This window comes from Anas platyrhynchos, chromosome 1, assembly GCF_047663525.1.
Source record: "Anas platyrhynchos isolate ZD024472 breed Pekin duck chromosome 1, IASCAAS_PekinDuck_T2T, whole genome shotgun sequence".
NCBI lineage: Eukaryota > Metazoa > Chordata > Aves > Anseriformes > Anatidae > Anas > Anas platyrhynchos.
In genome coordinates this window covers 172889240-172901380 of record NC_092587.1, presented here as the reverse complement: position 1 = coordinate 172901380, position 12141 = coordinate 172889240, and positions in this window count along the sequence as shown.

The following is a 12141-nucleotide window of genomic DNA, read 5'->3' as shown; positions in this document are numbered from 1 at the left end:
ACTGAAAGTCTAACAACGAAGTTGTAAAAGGATAGAATCAATTTACATTTTAAGAAATAAATTGTGACATAGATTGTCATTAACAACATTACTATGTTTTTGAGGAATTTCTAATATCTGGTAGTTTTTTTTTTTTTTTTTAACACTTTTTCAATAAATATTCATAAATAAGTTTTAGGTTGAACGTATCGGACTGAAGGGTCACAAATAATAATACTGAAAAAATTCTGAAATCCTGAATAAGCAGTCAGCTGACATACAGGATGTTATTCCCTTCTGAAGAAAGTGTTTAGAGGTAAAACAGCAGAAACCCCATTGTCTACAAAAAAATGTGTTTTTTTTTCAGACATTCAACTTACAGCAGACAGTATCTTTGTCGTCAGATATTTAGGTTAGTCCTTCTGCCATACACCTTTATCAGAATAGCCTACTTGATATAAGAGGATTAAAGACAGATTTTTCTGTGCTTGTGGTATTCAACATGTTTAGTATGTGTAACATTTAGGTATTCTAAATCTGAACTCCCGTGCATCAAGATGATGGACATCTTTTATTAGGTGGCTCGAAATTTCTAGGAGACAGTATAATTTCAGTGAACATAGTGCTTATCCTTATGTTAAGAATTTTGGCATAATTCACAACCACATTTAGACACAAACCAGGGTTTAAATAATGAAAAGTCAAAGAGAAACATGATCTGTTAATAGCAACAAAATGAATTTGCCGTCTCTCCTCATGAAAATGAAGAAAAACTGCAAACTGTTTTCCGGTCTATTCAACAAACTCATTATAATCAACCATACTACTCACTTCTGGCAGGCAACAAGAAAGTTTAACAAAATATTACGCCTCACACAGATAGAACTTTCATAGAAACCCAGCAGAGAGAAGGGAGAGTGGAGGGACATCATTGATAGTTGTCAGGACTACTGGCTCTTCCATAAGACTGGAGAACAAAGAAGAGGCGAGAAGCATTTTCATTATCAGATACTCGTTTAACAATTCTAGCAAAGAGCATTTCTCATGCACGTCATCCCTTCTGCTGGGAGAGTGGCTCTGAGAATGCAGCCATGGGGAGGCATGTTTTGATCAAGTCTGCTGCTTTCCCTTTCAAAGTGAATGAGATAATGTGGCTGTGGAACAGCACCTTTTAATCAGATCAGCAGGATCCCATTGAAATGAAGTACAATGCAGCTGCAAGTTAGTATTCCCTAAAACAGGTGTACACTTCTCCCTTTGAAATTGTGAACACAGCTCTTGTCCCTGTATCCCAAACTAAGCTTCAGTGGAACTGTGCTCAGCATTGCATTTTACTTTTTGCCCTTTTGTCACATTTTCTTTCTGTCCAAAGTAGATTTATATATGTGCCAAAAATACATTTAACTAGCACAAGTCAAATGAGTTTTAGGTATTTTTTTGCAAAAGGTGAAAGCAGCCTGAAAGTTAAATCACTTTCTTACCTCATTTACCCTCCTAGTTAGTTTCATCTTTATGCCTGGACTTAAAAGAAAACATGGCAGAGGATTGTGTTATGAGTTGAAGAAGATGATCAGAAGTCAGTATTTTGGGAAATAAAATGGGCTGATGTTACACAACCCCTACAAAGCCCTATATTCACTGTTGCTAGTTAGTAAATACAGTACCGTCAAACAAGTTCCTCCCCCCCTTTTCATGTACATTGCATAACAGATTAATTAGCCATAACTGATGCAGTTGTGAACAGCATAATGATCACAGAGTGCAGCATACAGCTCCTGGAACTCTGCCTAGGAATAAGAAAGTTACTGAGAAAAAAACAGAAAAAAATCCAGAGATGTTTATGAGGTTGAACACAATCAGGGGAAAAAGGAAGGATAGTCGCTTTATCATGATCTCTTTTAGAGCTGATTTTCAATACTCCCTTTTAGGGAATGGAAACAGGGTGGACCTTGTAAATGTTATGGGGCTAAACTTGGGTGATGTGAAAACCTTTTCTACTGATTAGTCTTGTGCAAGGGAGTTTTGCATGAAGCATCTCTGTGTACAGAGGGTGACACTGCACAGCTGGTGGTTTATGTCCAATGATCTTTCCAAATCTACAGGTATAAAACCCAAGACTAACACCATTGACACAGGCTGAGACTTGGAACTGCAGAAATAAAGGAGTGGGAACCAGTGTGGGCAATTTCCATTGTTGTATGAAGGGCAGAGCAGTATTTTTTTCATCTCTGTAGAATGACAAATGCCTTGTGACAGCCTTGCCTGAGTTTCACACCCCCAGCTGCAGAAAATGGTTCCTCACCTGAGAAATTTAACAGCATGAGAGTTTTATCTTGAAAGCTATAAACTCTAGTTGTGCTTCCACTTAAATTTATGGTTGAAAGTTTAGAGACTAATAGAATGGAAAACATGAGTGTCTCAAACTTAAATTAGAGAGCTGGCCTTTGCAGCTTGGAGTTCGGAAAAATCTCTATTCAACAGGCACAGCAATGACATATAACATACTCCTGTACTGGGTACTCATCATCCTATTAAATAGAAACTTAAAATGAGCAAGCTAATTAAACAAACAACAAAAAAAAAATAGTGGTGTGTAGTCATTGTAGTATTTTTTTTTTTCAATTCCCCACTGAAGTTATTGAAAAATAGGAAAATAGACTAAGCTCAAAGAAAACATGAATGTCTGCTTCCTCCTTTCTTTATCACTCCTGGGTGAAGGAACTTCAGAGGTGGAATTTGGTGAGATCTTCTTGAGAAATAACTGGATTATAAAATCTTTGGAGCCAGGTAAGCCAATACATTAACTATCACCCATAAATCTGTTTTCAGTTAAATGGAAGGATCTGTTGAACATAATTTATTAAAAGGAGCAAAAGTATATGAAAGTAGGTGTGTATTAAAAACTAAAATGGCCTCTAGTGAAAAGGCAGAGTCTGGACCTTCCTTATGTGAACATAAGAGCTTAGAAACTTTTACTAGGCAGTGTTTGCTTCAGCCCACACATGGGATCTTAGCCTCATCCAGATATTCCATAAAGTGGGGTACTTAACTTGAGATACAAGCTCAGTATATGCACAACAGACCCACAGGTAATAGTTGTCAGTTTTAAAGTTCTGTTTGCCTTGAAGCAGGGTTTAGAAAATAATACTTATTTCTTATGAAGATTGTATTTGAATTCTGTAAGTTAAATTAACATTATTCCTCAGGGATTTTTAATTTAAGATCCTACCTCTTCTGTATTTTTTTTCATAGACTCCTGGTTTTCTTTGCTTTTACAGTGCCTCTGAGGCTTAAATACTGTGACTGTTATTTCAAATTTATCTCCCTATGTAAATGATTTTATGGCACAAGAGTAAGAAGCAAGTAGAAACTCAAAAATAAAAATAATTAGTAGGAGATATTTAAAAGATAACAAATGATAAAAAAAAAAAAAAAGTAAATGTAAACGTAAATATGAGGCCCCAAATCAGCCTTATTCATAAAAAGCAGGACTAAATTTGGTTAATGAAAGGAGCTATATATATATGAGACAAAAAAAGAAGAATTTATCTGATTGAGCTTCATATGTAAGTTTGAGCTTGTAACTTTAGTCTATCTCAGTAAATGGGAGCAAACAGTCAAATCTGGAGGCTAATATTTCTTGCTTATCTTAAATGCCTATCTCAGGATGAAATTAATGGCCATCTCCATTTGCTAATTTTTCCTAATTGATGGTAATCAGATCAGATTTAGGTGTCTAGTTTTAAAGTACCTACGTTAGAACAAATAAATTATGTCCAGGCTTTTCAAATACATGCTAATGAAAAAATGATCAGGAAAAAATAGTATAAGATACCTTCAGAAAATGTTTTACAGAATCATGGAGTATATTGAGCAGATATCTAGCTTTTAATACTTTGACTTTAAAAATCTGATTCTACCTCTATTGAAATCAGAGAAAAGATCTAAAATAACATTTTATTCAGGCAAGTGACAAGAACAACTCTTGCTTATTTCAGAAGACATTTAGAAATATTTTGTAAAATCCCAGCAGAAATTAGGGCTGAGTCCCTCTAGGCTTACTACTTATCTAATTGTATTTCTACCCTTTCCTTTCCTTCTCCTTCCCACTTACATATGGACCTTTATATTCTCTCTTCTAGTCCTCTTCTTTATGCAGTTTATCTGTTCTCACTCAGCCACATCATATCTTGTTTTCCTCCCCCTTACTACCTTTCTTTTTTTCTTTTTAATTTTGTTGTTTAAAATACCATTTTGCTTCTCTTCCTAATTTTTTCTTTCACTTACCAATTTCCAAATCAATTTGGAGGGAGCCAAATGATCTTCTCTTGGATTTACTCCAATAGTTCCATCTTCTCTTAATCACATAATTCCACTAAGGCCTTTCTCTCGCTTTTTCATCTATGAAGTAAACAGCCTTCACATAGACTTGCACACATGTAGGCACAGACAGTTTTTAAATTCCATCACTTATGCAGTCACTAGGTTTTTCATTCTAAATATGAAAACAACAGAACCTGCAAGCATGTCTTTAAAAGCAAGCTACTTTTAGGGCTTATTTTAGTACTCTAAAGCTAACTCAACATCCAAAGACCCTTTCCAGTTCAATTTGTGAAGGACAGACTAACTCCCTGCAACACAGACACAGTTTTTCCATCAGAAAACAAACCTGAGGTGTAATGGGACCAAATGGGCAAAAAAGTCATGGAATGTATTTTATTTTAGGTGAGAGTGTAAAAGATAAGCAAATATGTCTACTAGACACGGGGCAACAAATCATCTGTTCAATTCAGTACAGTAAAGGAGCTTTTCAGACACCTACTTTTGCCTTATATATTTCTGTAAGAATTCCAGGTACCAGAAAGTAGTCAATTTCCAATATATTTTTTTCTTTTCACCCTCTCCCCTTTCATTTTTTTTTTTTTTTCTGCACGATTTCTCTTCTTAAAAGAAAAAGGAGATAGCAGCTGACAAACAGGCATTTCCTATCTTTTTTTTAGAAGACTGAATTAATGTTTTGATAAAGGAGTGAACAATAAAGATCCTTCCTACACACATGCACTAGTGTATCTGAGCTTTTTATATCTAATAGATTGTTCCTAGTATTTTAGTACATGAGGAGCAAGCTTTCCCATTATGCAACTGTTTCAGGTAGTGATAAGAAGAGCAAGATAAATGCATAGAAGTGTATTTTGAATTATTGGCTAACAAATAGATTTTAAGAATGTATAAGAAATGTAGATTTTCAAAAGCAAATGCAGTACTTAATAAAGTGACAATTTACTGCCTTGTGATGTCCTCTCTTTATTCACATAAAAGCACAGCTCTCAAATATCAGATGAAATTAAGCTTACCATAAAGATAACAGTTCAACACTTGAGTCTAGCTATCCTAGATTACTTGGCTGAGATTTCCAGGAGATGTGTCAAATAGCAACAGCTGTAATGTATCTTTTCATAAGTCAACAGACATATATCACCAAGCTCATTTCATACAGATCAATGGTTAGCCAAAGCAATTCACTGCTCTCTGAGGTCTGGTTTGGAACAGTCATCTAGAAAAGAAGGATACTATATCCCATTGTGATACTTCTGAATTCATAGACATGCACTCAAGAAATTTTGCACATACTTCTTAAATCTAGCCAAGAACAATTACTCTGAGATGAAAGAAAAAAAGTCATCCAACCTTGGGAATAAGCCTCAAGAGTCACAGCACCTTTGCATTAATTACTCCTTCTCTGTTTTGATGGTCCTGACACCATTTCATATTTTCTGGCCTGACTAAGTAGGGCTTACAAGGTGACCATGAAATTATTAAATGTGTTACATACAGTAGGTTAGTTTATCCAATGAAATGTTATTATTCTTAAATGTTCATATATAATCACAATTCTATTTAGATAAACATCTTTCTTTTTTTTTTTTTTTTTATATAAATGTCCTTTGGTAAGGGGGCTCTCTGATTAGGTTAATTCTCCATACCTATTAAACTATGGATACCAACAGATGCCTCCCTGCTCACAGGTGAATAGGTGAGCAGAATAAGAACATCCTGCTCATATATCCTCACGTGATCCTCTCAGGAGATCAGAGTTTTTGATTCCTCAGTTTGTAGCTACAAACTAAGCACTAATATCTCAAGCATATTTGTATAAAATGAATTTGCAATGGCTTGCATTTGTCTTAGAACACATAGTTAATATGTCTTTGGACACTGGGTTTCAGAGCAGGATGATTTATGTATGTGTGTATGTGTGTATGCATGTATTTATTTTGCAGCTCAATAAAACATTCAAAGGGTAGGTCTAGATTTATCACAGGTGGGCAGTTCATAGAGATTGATTTAATCCTAAGGCTTTCAGTTCTCAGATTTACATTGTGCCAGCCACAAGTGTATAAGAACTGCAATTTATGTAAGCCCCAAGAGAACTAATTATGTGTTAAGAAGAACATACATTTTACTGTGTAGCATACAACACAGAAAAATTGCTGTGCATCAGGCTCTTGAGAGACAGAAGAACTTTAGGCAGGTAATAGGTATAGTTGTGTTTATTTTTGTTCTAAAGCAAAATCCCTTGAAGGCTAATCAAAACTAATGCCTCTTTTTTTTTTTCTCATTTAAATATATCTTCTTCATAGTATAGAGTTTTTCCCCTGAAAATGTTCTGAATCCAAATACCATGTAAAGGTCTTTAAAAAAAATCTCAAGTTTCAACAGTTTTTTTTTTTTTTTGTTCCTTGTACTAGCAATGTTAGGCAACAGTGCTTTACTGCAAAGCCAGTATCTAATGACACTAAGAGAGACTAACTGTCTATGTGGTGTATCTTCATGTTCAAAATTAGTACAGAATGTCATATTATGGTAATAAATGAGAGGAATATCTAAATTAACATTTTCCATGCTGTGATCATGGAAAATGAAATATATTTATAACAGTAATGATCATATGTGATCATTACTGTTATAAATAAATATAATTTAAATGTGTGACAATTATGGTTTGAGGAACCAGTATCTCATGCCACTGAGTTTGTTAGGTGGTCTGTCCCATTGTATTTGGTTGTACTTGCAACAATATGCTATGTAAAGCTTTTTTACTCACATGGAAGATCTCAATTACAAAACTTAGAAAGACTTGGTTGCTTTCACCAGAAGTATGTGAATAATTCAGAGATGTATTATAGAAGCACAAGTTGGATGAATAATAATAATAATAATAATAATAATAATAATAATAATGATGATGACATGGTCTATGGTACCATGTCAGTGGAGCTATGTTAAAAAAGAAAAAATAAAAGACATCAATTTAAAAAGAACCAGTTTGTCAGAAAATGTTTTCATGGAAACTTTTTCAGAATAAGAGAGTATTTATTTCCTTATCTTACCTACTTTTCCACAAGAACACTTGACTGCAGCATGGTCAAGTAGTTCATCTTAGATGCTAAAAAACCATCCTTGAATCATAGGTTGTGGAGCTGTGAGAGCAGACAAAAAGCTGGATTAGACATATGATAGGAAAGTGGTCTATGTTTTTGGAAATGAATGTTGGGAAAGACCAAGAAAGGAAAGAAATGAATCTGGCTCTTGTGTCTGCATAAATGCTAAAAGGTTTTCGTGTCATTCAGACACTTTCTTGAAATTCATAACAGAGTATTTCTAAGGCTGCAGTGTCTTTCTCCTTCTAATGTATAAAAGGCTATGGCAACCACAAGTCTATCATCAGAGCCTAAACTCTTCTAAGAAATACCATTTTCAGAGTGCCTAGACAGATAGCCTTTTTCTAAATCTTTTCTGTAAAAGCAAGGATGGTGATGTGTTCCTCCCCATGCACTACTGAATCTGCAATGGTATATGATTTAGCCATTAGTATGTTTTCTTTATCTGTATATTTTTAGTGAAGACATTTTACATGTTAATTTGTTAACTGATTTAGCCCAAACATTCTTAGGAGGGAGTTTTAAGTGTACGGAGGGACACTGTCAAATACTAACATGCAGTTTATATAGACGAGCTTACTTGTGGCTGCTGTTGAAATGAAATTAGTCATTCTGGTGCTTGTCCAAAAACCATGAACTCAAGACATGAAATGTCACTTTGAAAGACATTCTGATTAAGAATTTTTTCAATGTTTTACATTGAAAACAACTGTAGCTGACACAACAGGAACAACAGGAGCTGACAGTGTAGTTGGTGATGCCTATCAGTGAAGTTAGTGACTTCAGGTATGAGGTCTTCAACAAAGAAGTAATTCTACCACCTAAAAATTTTGATTTAGCAACCTGGGTAAATAAGTACTTCTTTTCATGTGCCTTTACCTGTCTATCCTCCTTAACATACAGAGTCCATGTGCAAAACATAAAACTATCATGGGAGTATAAGAAAGTAGGTCATGTAATATGGCAGTAATCTCCCTGGCAATTTTCTTGGGCAGCAGCTCTTTAGCTCATCTCAGTATCTGTCAAGATAGGTGTATAAAGTACAAATGTACCTGTGGATCATAACAGTTCTGCTCTCCCTTCTGGTATACTCTTACAGTCAGTTATCAGCCTATGACTTTATGAAGTCCCAGTGTTTGGAAAAGGACGTAATTGCAAAGGTCCCAGACATCTGCAGGAAGTTTTCTACTCAATCTATAGAAATAGTGCAATCACCATTTTTATACTCCATCTGGAAGGCATGTCTCTGTCTCTAATACCAGTCCTAATAGGCCTTTAACACATGGTATCTTCAGACGTTCAAGTTTCAAACTCAACTACAGCTGTAGCTAAGGCAATTACAGCCTTACGGGCACTTATTCTGAAGTTCAGCTTATCCTGCATTAAAGAAGTAAGATGAAAGATCCCTTAACTCAGTCCCAGGTATGAATATTGTTTGCCTTTGCATGGTGGTGGGAGGAACCCATTTCCTCTTTTCTACTGCAACAAAGTCAGTCATGCAGACATTCAAGAGTTTTCATTGCTGAAAAATTCTCAATTGTCTGCTTCAGTTTACTGTCATTTTTATGAGAGCAGGGCTAACAACATTTTATTCCTTCCTTCTTTTCAAAGTATATGTAATTATTAAACAAGTACCCTCACCAGACTTTATAAATATGTCTAATGAAACTGATCTTTGGCATATATGGTCCCTAGTTCGTCAGCAGATACCATCATAATTCCCTCCCCTGTTATTCTGCCCCTTATTCCACTTATAAAATACATATTTGAATCAGGCCCTTGCTGTGTCTGTGCAATAAGCAAATGCCTTCAGAGAAAACCTAAAATGTCTTCCCAATCTTTTGAGGATTAGAAAGACTAGTAAAACGACATTTTATTTGTGTTTAACCCCCATAAGTGATTTTGACCTTTCATGGTGGATTTGCTTAAGTGAGCTTGAGTCATATCTCAAGATAGACATCATTCAGCAGTTTCACAGCACAAGGGTTGATACAAACATTTTCTTCACCTTGAGTGCGCACAGTTTTTCATCTACAGTATTTCACTGTTGAGTCCCAGTTTAAAAACAAAACAAATATTTAAAGCAAAAATACATAGCATAGATCTATGAGTTTGCCCAGGGTTCTTGATACCAAACTGCCTATTTTGATGCAAAAGCAATCAGCTAAAAAGCATTTACAGCTGAGTCACTGCTGAATATGTAAGCTATTCTCATGGTTTGGTCAGTATGATACTGTTCAATACACATATACTGGTATATTATAGGTACCTTGCCAAAACAGAAAAGTTCAGTTTATCAAAGATAAAGCTGACATCACGATTCATGTCAAGTTCTATTAGATGAGTTTTCCTTCTGCTTTCTGTTTATGAGTTAATTAACTGCTATATATAGTTTTCTCTATATATCTTTGGGTAGCAATCTGACAAACAGTTTCTAAGAATAATTGCTTGTGAGCCATTTGTTGAATACTTGAAATTCAAAACAGGAGTGATATTGAGTTGAAGTTATGTTGACAATGCTATTTTTCCTGATTGGAAACATGAATTATGTTAGTGAACTCACTTTACTTGACTACTTTTTTTATTATTTTTTATTTTTATTAGCTTAGTATTACCTATTTCTACAAATAATCCTGTCAGAACCTGCTTTTCAGAAAAGATAGGTAGGGAAGGAGGGGTGGGGTTGTTGTCCTCTGTTAGGGGATGGATCAGTTGTGAAGAGATGCCTCTGAGAAACAGCCATAGACAGATTGAGAGTTTGTGGGTAAAAGTTAAGTACCAGAGCAATAAATGACAGCTTTTGGCTGGGGTCTACTACAGGCCACCTGATCAAGGGGAGCCTGTGGATGAGGCATTTTTGTTTCAACTATATGCTCTCATGCTTGCACTCTATCATCCTGATGGGGGACTTTAATCACCTGGATGTCTGCTGGAAAAGTTATGCAGCAGGCTGTACACAATCCAGGAGACTCATGGAGAGCATTGAGGATAACTTCCTTGTCCAGGCATTAGATAAAAAAATCAGATGAGAAGCTTCCTGGTGCTTACCAATGGTGCTTACCAATGCAGATGAACTCATCACAAAAGTTAAGATTGGAGGCAGCCTGGGCTGCAGTGACCATGCCCTGGTTGAGTTTGTGATCTTGAGGAATATGGGACTGGCAAAGAGCAAAGTCAGGATCCTGAACTTCCAAAGAGCGCACTTCTAGCTATTTGAAGACCTAGTGGATGAGGTCCCCTGGAACACTGTCCTTAGGGACAAAGGGGCTGAACAGAGCTGGCAACTCTTTAAGAATGTTTTCCTTAGAGTACAAGAACTCTCCATCTCCCTGTGTAAGAAAGTGGGCAGAGAGGGCAGAAAGCCGGGATGGCTGAGCAAGGACCTATTGATCAGACTGAGGTGCAGGAAAGAAATGTACAGGCAGTGGAAGCAGGGACACGTGGCCTGGAAGGTGTACAAGGATGCTGTCCAGATGTGCAGGGATGGGGTAAGAAAAGCCAAGGCATTAATAAAACTAAGCTTGGCAAGGGATGCAAAGAATAACAAGAAGAGATTTTATAGTTGCATTGCTCAGAAAAGAAAGGCCAAGGAGAGTGTGTCCCTTCCAACAAATGATAAGGGAGAACTAGTAACAACAGACATGGAGAACGCCGAGGCACCCAACAACCTCTTTGCCTCAGTCTTCACTGCCAGTCAGGCTTTCCACATCTCTCAGTTGCCTGAAACCCTAGGCAAGGTCTGGGAGAGTGAAGTCCCTCCCACAGGAAGTGAAGAGCAGATTCGAGACCACCTGATGAAACTTAACAACTGCAAGTCTATGGGGTCTGATGCTGTGCATCGCAGGGTCCTGAAGGAATTGGCTGATGGAGTTGTCAAGCCTCTCTCCATTATATTTGAAATGTCCTGGCAGTCAGATGAAGTTCCTGGTGAATGGAAAAAGGTACACTCCTCCCACACCCCTTTTTTTAAAAAAAAGGTAAAAAAAGGAACTGGGGAACTACAAACACTGTGGTGAGCCTCACCTCTGTGCCTGGGAATATCATGGAACAGATTCTGAAAGCAATGTCAAGGCACATGCAAGACTAGGAGGTGATCTGAGATAGCCAGCACAGCTTCACCAAAGACATATCATGCCTGACCTATGTCTGGCATATGTCTGGTGACCTATTATGGAGTGACTGCATCTGTTGACAAGGGAAAACCAACCAATGTCATCTACCTGGACTTCTGTAAGGTCTTTGACACAGTCCCAAATGACCTCCTGGTCTCCAGATTGGAGAGAGATGGATTAGATGGGTTGACCATTCATTGGATAAGGAATTGGCTTGAAGGTTGCACCCACACAGTGGTGGTTAATGGTTCTATGTCCAGGTGGAGGCTGGTGACAAGCGGTGTACCTCAGGGGTCTGTCTTGGGACTGGTGCAGTTTAATAGTTCATGGTCTGAACTTTTGGGTAGACCTGTGTGGTGTCAAGAGTTGGACTTGATGATCCTTAAGGGTCCCTTCCAACTCAGGATATTCTATGATTCTATGATTCTATGAATATTTTTATTAATGACATAGACAGTGGGATCGAGTGCACCCTCAGCAAGTTTGCAGGTGACACCAAGCTGAGTGGTGTAGTGGATACAGCAGAAGGAAGAGGTGCCATCCAAAGGGGCCTGGACAAGCTTGAGAAAAGTGGACCCGTGTGGACCTAATGAGGTTCACCAAGTGTG